The sequence below is a fragment of the Arachis ipaensis genome, chromosome B3 (genome assembly GCF_059453495.1).
Source record: "Arachis ipaensis isolate K30076 ecotype BB chromosome B3, ASM5945349v1, whole genome shotgun sequence".
NCBI lineage: Eukaryota > Viridiplantae > Streptophyta > Magnoliopsida > Fabales > Fabaceae > Arachis > Arachis ipaensis.
In genome coordinates, this window is record NC_142438.1 from 98,681,735 (window position 1) to 98,691,256 (window position 9,522).

General features: G+C 36.5%; 1 non-coding gene across 1 annotated transcript; it reads left to right on the top strand.

Moving 5' to 3' along the window:
- The first annotated feature begins 298 nt into the window (after nt 1-298).
- On the top strand, nt 299-406 carry LOC148571735 (small nucleolar RNA R71). The gene has a single exon (XR_015907837.1). It is a non-coding gene; the product is annotated as a small nucleolar RNA R71 (small nucleolar RNA).
- The last annotated feature ends 9,116 nt before the right edge of the window (nt 407-9,522 follow it).

Genomic DNA, 9,522 nt, shown 5'->3' on the forward strand with positions numbered 1-9,522 from the left:
ACATTCCATTCAGACTCTGAGAAATCATATTGACTTGCTGAGTCAATATTTTATTCTGAGCCAATATGGCATTCAGAGTATCAATTTCAAGAACTCCCTTCTTCTGAGGCGTCCCATTACTCATAGGATTCCTCTCAGAAGTGTACATGAACTGGTTATTAGCAACCATGTCAATGAGTTCTTGAGCTTCTGCAGGTGTTTTCTTTAGGTGAATGGATCCACCTGCAGAAGTATCCAATGACATCTTAGCTAATTCAGATAGACCATCATAGAATATATCCAGGATGGTACATTCTGAAAGCATGTCAGAAGGATACTTTTTGGTCAGTTCCTTGTATCTCTCCCAAGCTTCATAGAGGGATTCACCTTCTTTCTGTCTGAAGCTTTGATCATCCACTCTAAGCTTACTCAGCTTTTGAGGAGGAAAGAACTTGGCTAAGAAAGCCTTGACCAGCTTATCCCAAGAGTTCAGGCTATCCTTAGGTTGAGAGTCCAACCATATTCTAGCTCTGTCTTTTACAGTAAACGGGAAAAGCATGAGCCTGTAGACTTCAGGATCTACTCCATTAGTCTTAACAGTGTCACATATCTGCAAGAATTCAGTTAAGAACTGAAAGGGATCTTCAGATAGAAGTCCATGAAACTTGCAGTTTTGTTGCATCAGAGAAACTAATTGAGGTTTAAGCTCAAAATTGTTTGCTCCAATGGTAGGGATAGAGATGTTTCTACCATGTAAATTGGAATTAGGTGCAGTAAAGTCACCAAGCATCCTCCTTGCATTATTATTATTTTTGGCTGCCATCTCCTCTTCCTGTTCAAAAATTCCTGTAAGGTTGTCTCTGGATTGTTGTATTTTAGCTTCTCTTAGTTTCCTCTTCAGAGTCCTCTCAGGTTCAGGATCTGCTTCAACAAGAATGTTCTTGTCCTTGCTCCTGCTCATATGACAAAGAAGGGAATAACAAAGAAAATATGGAATCCTCTATGTCACAGTTTAGAGATTCCTTTGTGTGAGTAAAAGAAGAAAAGAATTTAATGTAAGGAAAGAGAAGGGAGGAGAATCCAAACACAAGGGTGAGGGGAGCAGAGATATGAGATGAACAGAAGTGTTAGTAAGTAATAAATAAATAGAAGGAGATGGGAGAGAGGGAATTTCGAAAAATTAAAATTAAAATTTAAAGTTAAATTTTGAAAATAGTTTTTGAAAAAGGTTAGTAGTTTTCGAAAATTAGGAATGAAATAAAATTAAAATCAAAAATTGAAATAATTAGTTAATTAAAAAAATTTTGAAAAAGAGGGAAGGGATTTTCGAAAATTAAAGGTAAAAAGTTAGTTGAGCAGTTTTACTAAAGATAAGAATCAAATAAAAAGTTAAGTGGTTAGTTGAAAAAGATTTGAAATTTAATTTTTAAAAGATAAGAAGATAAGAAGTTAGAAAAGGTATTTGAAAAAGATAATATAAAAAGATATTTTTGAAAAGATATGATTGAAATTAGTTTTGAAAAAGATTTGATTTTTAAAATCACAATTAATGACTTGATTCACAAGAAATCACAAGATATGATTCTAGAACTTAAAGTTTGAATCTTTCTTAACAAGTAAGTAACAAACTTGAAATTTTTGAACCAAAACATTAATTGTTGATGATATTTTCGAAAATATGATATAAAATTAAGAAAAAGATTTTTTGAAAAATATTTTTAAAATTTTCAAAAATAAATAAGAAAAAGGAAAAAGATTTGATTTTTGAAAAATATTTTGAAAAAGATAAGATTTTCAAATTGAAAATTTGATTTGACTCATAAGAAACAATTGAATTTTAAAAATTTTTGAAAAAGTCAATCCAAATTTTCGAAATTTTAAGAGAGAAAAAGGGAAGGATATTTTTTTGATTTTTTTGAATTTTTAATGATGAGAGAGAAAAACATGAAAAATGATGCAATGCATGAAAATTTTGGATCTAAACATGTGATGCATGCAAGAACACTATGAATGTCAAGATGAACACCAAGAACACTATGAATGTCAAGATGAATATCAAGAACTTATTTTTGAAAAATTTTCAAGAAAAGTAAACATGCAAGACACCAAACTTAGAAATTTTTCATGCATAGACACTATGAATGCAAGAATGCATATGAAAAACAAGAAAAGACACAAAACACGAAAATATGAAGATCAAACAAGAAGACTGGCCAAGAACAACTTGAAGATCATGAAGAACACTATGAATGCATGAATTTTCGAAAAATGCATAAATTTTTCTTTGAAAAAACTACAATTGACACCAAACTTAAAAATTGACTCAAGACTCAAACAAGAAATACAAAATATTTTTGATTTTTTTATTTTATTAATTTTTTTGGATTTTTGTATATTTTTATTTTTTTGAAAATTATTTGAAGAAGAAAAATAAAGATTTCAAAATTTTTAATATGAATTCCAGGAATCTTGTGCTCTTTAGTCTAAAGCTCCAATCTGAGGGTTAGACATGGCTTAATAGCCAGCCAAGCTTTAGTATGCTATTACATGCATTGAAGTGATTAGTTGAATCCTCAGTCCAAAGGAATTTAGACATGGCTTTACAGCCAGCCAGTATTCAACAAATCATGATGAAACACTAGAATTCATTCTTAAAAATTCTGAAATAATTTTCGAAAACAAAAGGAAATTTTTTTTTTCGAATATTAATTGGGAAAAACGAAAAAGAAAAAAATATTTTTGAAAAATTTTTAAAAATAAAATAAGAAGAAAATTACCCAATCTGAGCAACACGATGAACCGTCAGTTGTCCAAACTCGAACAATCCCCGGCAACGGCGCCAAAAACTTGGTGCACGAAATTGTGATCCCTGGTAATGGCTCCAAAAACTTGGTGCTCTGATCTTAATTCATAATTTGTCACAACTTCGATACAACTAACCAGCAAGTGCACTGGGTCGTCCAAGTAATAAAACTTTACATGAGTAAGGGTCGATCCCACGGAGATTGTTGGTATGAAGCAAGCTATGGTTATCTTGTAAATCTCAGTCAGGCGGATATCAAATGGTTATGGAGTTTTCGAATAATAATAATAAATAAATAGAAAATAAAGATAGAAATATTTATGTAATTCATTGTTGAGAATTTCAGATAAGTGTATAGAGATGCTTTCATTCCTCTGAACCTCTACTTTCCTACTGTCTTCATCCAATCCTTCCTACTCCTTTCCATGGCAAGCTTTATATAGGGCATCACCATTGTCAATTGCTACATCCCCTCCTCTCTGTGAAAAAGGTCCAAATGCTCTGTCACGGCACAGCTAATCATCTGGAGGTTCTCGATCATACTAGAATAGGATTCACCCTCCTTTTGCGTCTGTCACTACGCCCAGCACTCGCGAGTTCGAACTTATACCACGAAGATTCTAATATCTCGGACTCGGTCCCCTGTATTAGATATCTAAGAGATACTCATTCTAGCTTGTTTGCATGTAGAACGGAAGTGTTTGTCAGGCACGCGTTCATAAGTGAGAATGATGATGAGCGTCACATAATCATCACATTCATCATGTTCTTGGATGCGAATGGATATCTTAGAAGCGAAATAAGTTTAATTAAATAGAAAAACAGTAGTACTTTGCATTAAATCATGAGGAACAGCAGAGCTCCACACCTTAATCTATGGAGTGCAGAAACTCTACCGTTGAAAAATACATAAGTGAAAGGTTCAGGCATGGCCGAATGGCCAGCCCCCAAACGTGATCAATAGATCAAAAGATAATCCAAAGATGTCACTCAAAGATGTAAATAAAAAGTTCTATTTATACTAAACTAGCTATTAGGGTTTACAGAAGTAAGTAATTGATGCATAAATCCACTTTCGGGGCCCACTTGGTGTGTGCTTGGGCTGAGCTTGAAGTTTACACGTGCAGAGGCTTCTTCTGGAGTTGAACGCCAAGTTGTAATGTGTTTTTGGCGTCCAACTCTGGTTCGTGACGTGTTTCTGGCGTTTAACTCCAGACTACAGCGTAGAACTGGCGTTCAACGCCCTTTTGCGTCATCTAAACTCGGCCAAAGTATGGACTATTATATATTGCTGGAAAGCCCTGGATGTCTAATTTCTAACGCAATTAGAAGCGCGCCATTTTCAGTTCTGTAGCTCCAGAAAATCCACTTTGAGTGCTGGGAGGTCAGAATCCAACAGCATCAGTAGTCCTTCTTCAACCTCTGAATCTGATTTTTGCTCAAGTCCCTTAATTTCAGCCAGAAAATATCTGAAATCACAGAAAAACACACAAACTCATAGTAAAGTCCAGAAATATGAATTTGACATAAAAACTAATAAAAACATCCCTAAAAGTAACTAGATCCTACTAAAAATATACTAAAAACAATGCCAAAAAGCGTATAAATTATCCACTCATCAACTATCTTCTTCTTCATGCACGCAAGGCTCCTTCCATGGCAAGCTTTAAGTTGGGCATCACCGTTGTCAATGGCTACTTCCCGTCCTCTCAGTGAAAATGTTCCAAATGCACTGTCACCGCACGGCTAATCATCTGTCGGTTCTCGATCATGTCGGAATAGGATCCATTGATCCTTTTGCGTCTGTCATTATGCCCAACACTCACGAGTTTGAAGCTCGTCACAGTCATCCCTTCCCAGATCCTACTCAGAATACCACAGACAAGGTTTAGACGTTCTGGATCTCAGGAATGGCCGCTAATAATTCTAGCTTATACCACGAAGACTCTGATCTGAATCATGAGGCTAAGAGATATGCATTCTTTCTAAGGTAGAACGGAGGTGGTTGTCAGGCACGCGTTCATAGGTGAGAATGATGATGAGTGTCACAGATCATCACATTCATCAGGTTGAAGTGCGAATGAATATCTTAGAATAGAAGCAAGCGTGATAGAATGGAAAACAGTAGTAATTACATTAATTCAGTAAGAACAGCAGAGCTCCTCACCCCCAACAATGGGGTTTAGAGACTCATGTCGTAGAAAATACAATATAAAACGTGTAAAGTGTCATGAGGTACAAGATGAATCACTAAAAGTAGTTTTTATAGAAAACTAGTGACCTAGGGTTACAGAAAATGAGTAAGCTAGGGTGTTTAGTGTAAAAAACCCACTTCCGGGGCCCACTTGGTGTGTGCTTAGGCTGAGCATTGAAGCTTTCATGTGTAGAGACTTTTCTTGGAGATAAACGCCAGCTTTTGTGCCAGTTTGGGCATTTAACTCCAGTTTTTATGCCAGTTCTGGCGTTAAACGCCAGAATTCTCAAGCTGACTTGGAACGCCAGTTTGAGCCATCAAATCTTAGGCAAAGTATGGACTAGTATATATTGCTGGAAAGCCCAGGATGTCTACTTTCCAACACAATTGAGAGCGCACCAATTAGACTTCTGTAGCTCCAGAAAATCCACTTCGAGTGCAGGGAGGTCAGAATCCAACAGCATCTGCAGTCCTTTTTCAGCCTCTGAATCAGATTTTTGCTCAGGTCCCTCAATTTCAGCCAGAAAATACCTGAAATCACAGAAAAACACACAAACTCATTGTAAAGTCCAGAAAAGTAAATTTTAAATAAAAACTAATAAAAATATAATAAAAACTAACTAAAATATACTAAAAACATACTAAAAACAGTGCCAAAAAGCGTATAAATTATCCGCTCATCACCGCTTAGGCCAGGATTTTATTCCTGTGGGCCCTCCTAGTCACTGATACTCAAAGCCTTGGATCCTTTTTATTTTACCCTTGCCTTTTGGTTTAAAGGGCTATTGGCTTTTTCTGCTTGCTTTTTCTTTCTCTTTCTCTTTCTCTCTTTTTTTTTTCACTGCTTTTTCTTGCTTCAAGAATCATTTTTATGACTTTTCAGATCATCAATAACATTTTTCCTTTTCCATCATTCTTTCAAGAGCCAATAATTTTAACATTCATAAACAACAAATTCAAAAATATGCACTGTTCAAGCATTCATTCAGAAGAACAAAAAGTATTGCCACCACATCAAAATAATTAAACTATTTTAAAATTCAAAATTCATGTACTTCTTTTTCTTTTTGCAATTTAAAAACATTTTTCATTTAAGAAAGGTGATGGATTCATAGGACATTCATAACTTTAAGACATAGACTCTAAGACACTAATGATCATGTAATAAAGACACACACATAGATAAACATAAAGCATAAAAATTTTAAAAACAGAAAAATAAGGAACAAGGAAATTAAAGAACGGGTCCACCTTAGTGATGGCGACTAGTTCTTCCTCTTGAAGATCTTATGGAGTGCTTGAGCTCCTCAATGTCTCTTCCTTGCCTTTGTTGCTCCTCTTTCATGACTCTTTGATCTTCTCTAATTTCATGAAGGAGGTTGGAATGCTCTTGGTGCTCCACCCTTAGTTGTCCCATATTGGAACTTAATTCTCCTAGGGAGGTGTTAATTTGCTCCCAATAGTTTTGTGGAGGAAAATGCATCCCTTGAGGCATCTCAGGGATTTCATGATGAGGAATTTCCTCATGCTCTTGTCCATGAGTGGAATCTCTTGTTTGCTCCATCATTTTCTTAGTAATGGGCTTGTCCTCATCAATGAGGATGTCTTCCTCTATGTCAATTCCAGTTGAATTGCAAAGGTGACAAATGAGATGAGGGAAGCCTTACCTTGCCAAAGTAGAGGACTTGTCCGCCACCTTGTAAAGTTCTAGGGATATAACCTCATGAACTTTTACTCCCTCTCCAATCATGATGCTATGGATTATGATAGCCTGGTCTATAGTAACTTCAGACCGGTTGCTAGTGGGAATGATTGAGCGTTGGATGAACTCCAACCATCCCCTAGCCACAGGCTTGAGGTCATGCCTTCTTAGTTGGACCGGCTTCCCTCTTGAATCTCTCTTCCATTGAGCGCCCTCTTCACAAATGTCTTTGAGGACTTGGTCTAACCTTTGATCAAAGTTGACCCTTCTAGTGTAGGGGTGTGCATCTCCTTGCATCATTGGCAAGTTGAATGCCAGCCTTACATTTTCCGGACTGAAATCTAAGTATTTCCCCCGAACCATTGTAAGCCAATTCTTTGGGTCTTGGTTCACACTTTGATCATGGTTCTTGGTGATCCATGCATTGGCATAGAACTCTTGAACCATTAAGATTCTGACTTGTTTAATGGGGTTGGTGAGGACTTCCCAACCTCTTCTTCGAATCTCATGTCGGATCTCTGGATATTCACTCTTTTTGAGCTTGAAAGGGACCTCGGGGATCACTTTCTTCTTGGCCACAACTTCATAGACGTGGTGTTGATGCACCCTTGAGATGAATCTCTCCATCTCCCATGACTCGGAGGTGGAAGCTTTTTCCTTTCCTTTCCTCTTTCAAGAGGTTTCTCCGGCCTTTGGTGCCATAAATGGTTATGGAGAAACAAAAAGCAACGCTTTTACCACACCAAACTTAGAAGGTTTGCTCATCCTCGAGCAAAAGAAGGAAAGAAGAGAGTAGAGGAGGAAGAAATAGAGGAGATGGAGGGGGTAGTGTTTCGGCCAAGGGGGGTGACATTAGGATTTTTGCCAGTAAAGAATGTCATAAAAACAGTCGTGTTGTGGATATAGTCTCTAAACCGACAGAAATCCCTTCGTACAAACGTTTTTGGTTGTCACTAGTAACAAACCCCTTTTTAAATTGATAACCGAGTATTAAACCTTGGGTCGTCTTCTCAAGGAATTGCAGGGAAGTATGTTCTTATTATTGGTTATGCAAAGGTATGTTTTGGGGTTTTTGGATCAAGGTAAAAAGTTAGAAAAGCAATGGCAAAGGGAATAAAATAATAACAATAAACATAAACTCTTGGCAAGGTATTAGAAATTGGAAGTCCAGATCAAGTTATCCTTATCAATGATAATGAAAATTGAATCTTAATTTCACTTAGTTAACCTTTGCTGTAACAAGGGAAGGTCAAGTGACTAATTAGTTAGATCTTTGAATCCTAGTTAATTCCTAAGAAAAAGTTGGGATTATTGAAGATCAATTCAATTGGCAAGATAACAATTAACAATTATGCTATTGAGTTGGATAATTCCTGAGTTACTGATTTCTTAACCAAAGCCAAAAGGAAAAGAATAAATCTACTGGAATAAAGATGTCTTCAGATGGGAAGCAGTAATCATGTAAATAAAAGAAAGCAGTCATGAATTGAAATACCTCAAATAACATTAATTAAGAAAATTACATGTAACATGGAAGAGTTCATAAATTATATAAAAATAAAGAACCTGGGATTGAGAGTCAATCCTAAAACTAAGAGAAGTCCTAAATCCTAATCCTAAGAGAGAGGAGAGAACCTCTCTCTCTAAAAACTACATCTACTCCTAAAATTGTGAATGTGAGAGCCTCCTGATGAATGGATGCATTCCCCCACTTTATAGCCTCTAATCTATGTTTTCTGGACCGCAAACTGGGTCAAAAATAGTCCAGAAATCGCCCCCAGCGTATTCTGGTACGTTCAGGTCGCGGGCAAGTGACGCAGAGGCATCGCCCACGCGGCCGTGCGGATTGAAGTTCGCAGATGCAACACGTCCGCGTAGATCACGCATTCGCGTCGCCTAGCGTCAGGGAAACTATAGCATATTATATATCAAATCGAAGCCCCAGACGTTAGCTTTCCAACGCAATTGGAACCGCATCATTTGGTCCTCTGTAGCTAAAGTTATTGCCGTTTGAGTGCGAAGAGGTCAGGCTGGATAGCTTAGCAATTTCTCCAACTTCTTGTATTCCTTCCACTTTTGCATGCTTCCTTTCTATCCTCTGAGCCATTCCTGCCATGTAATCTTTGAAATCACTTAACACACATATCAAGGAAGCTAATGGTAATAAGAGAGGATTAATAATAAGCAAATATAAGATCAAAGAAGCATATTTTCAATCAAAACACATAATTAGGAAGGAAATATAAAACCATGCAAATAGTATGAATAAGTGGGTAAAGAGTTAATAAAAACCACTCAATTGAGTACAAGATAAACCATAAAATAGTGGTTTATCAACCTCCCCACACTTAAACACTAGCATGTCCTCATGCTAAGCTCAAGAGAAGCTATAAAGATGAAGAGAAATGGTATGAAATGCAACCTATGAATGCAACTACATGCTAAATGCTTTTACTTACTTGGTTAAGAGTAAATAAGTTCTCCAAGACAAATACAAACCAATTTCCACTAATTCAAAACAGACAATAAAAAGCAAGTGAACTTGTAAGAAGACAGCTCATGAAAGTAGGGAACATAGAATTTAAGCGTTGAACCCTCACTGGAAGTGTATATCACTCTAATCTCTCAAGTGTATAGGGTTATTCACTCTACTCTTCTCTAGTCATGCTTTCTAAACCTTGTTCTTCATCTAACCAATCAACAAAAATTTAATGTACCAATACAAACATCATGAGGTCTTTTCAAGGTTGTAATGGGGCTAAGGTAAGGGTGAGGGTATATATATATAAGGCTAAGTGAGCTAACAAAGTGAATCCTTGATTAGTCTAAGATCTCACCTAACAT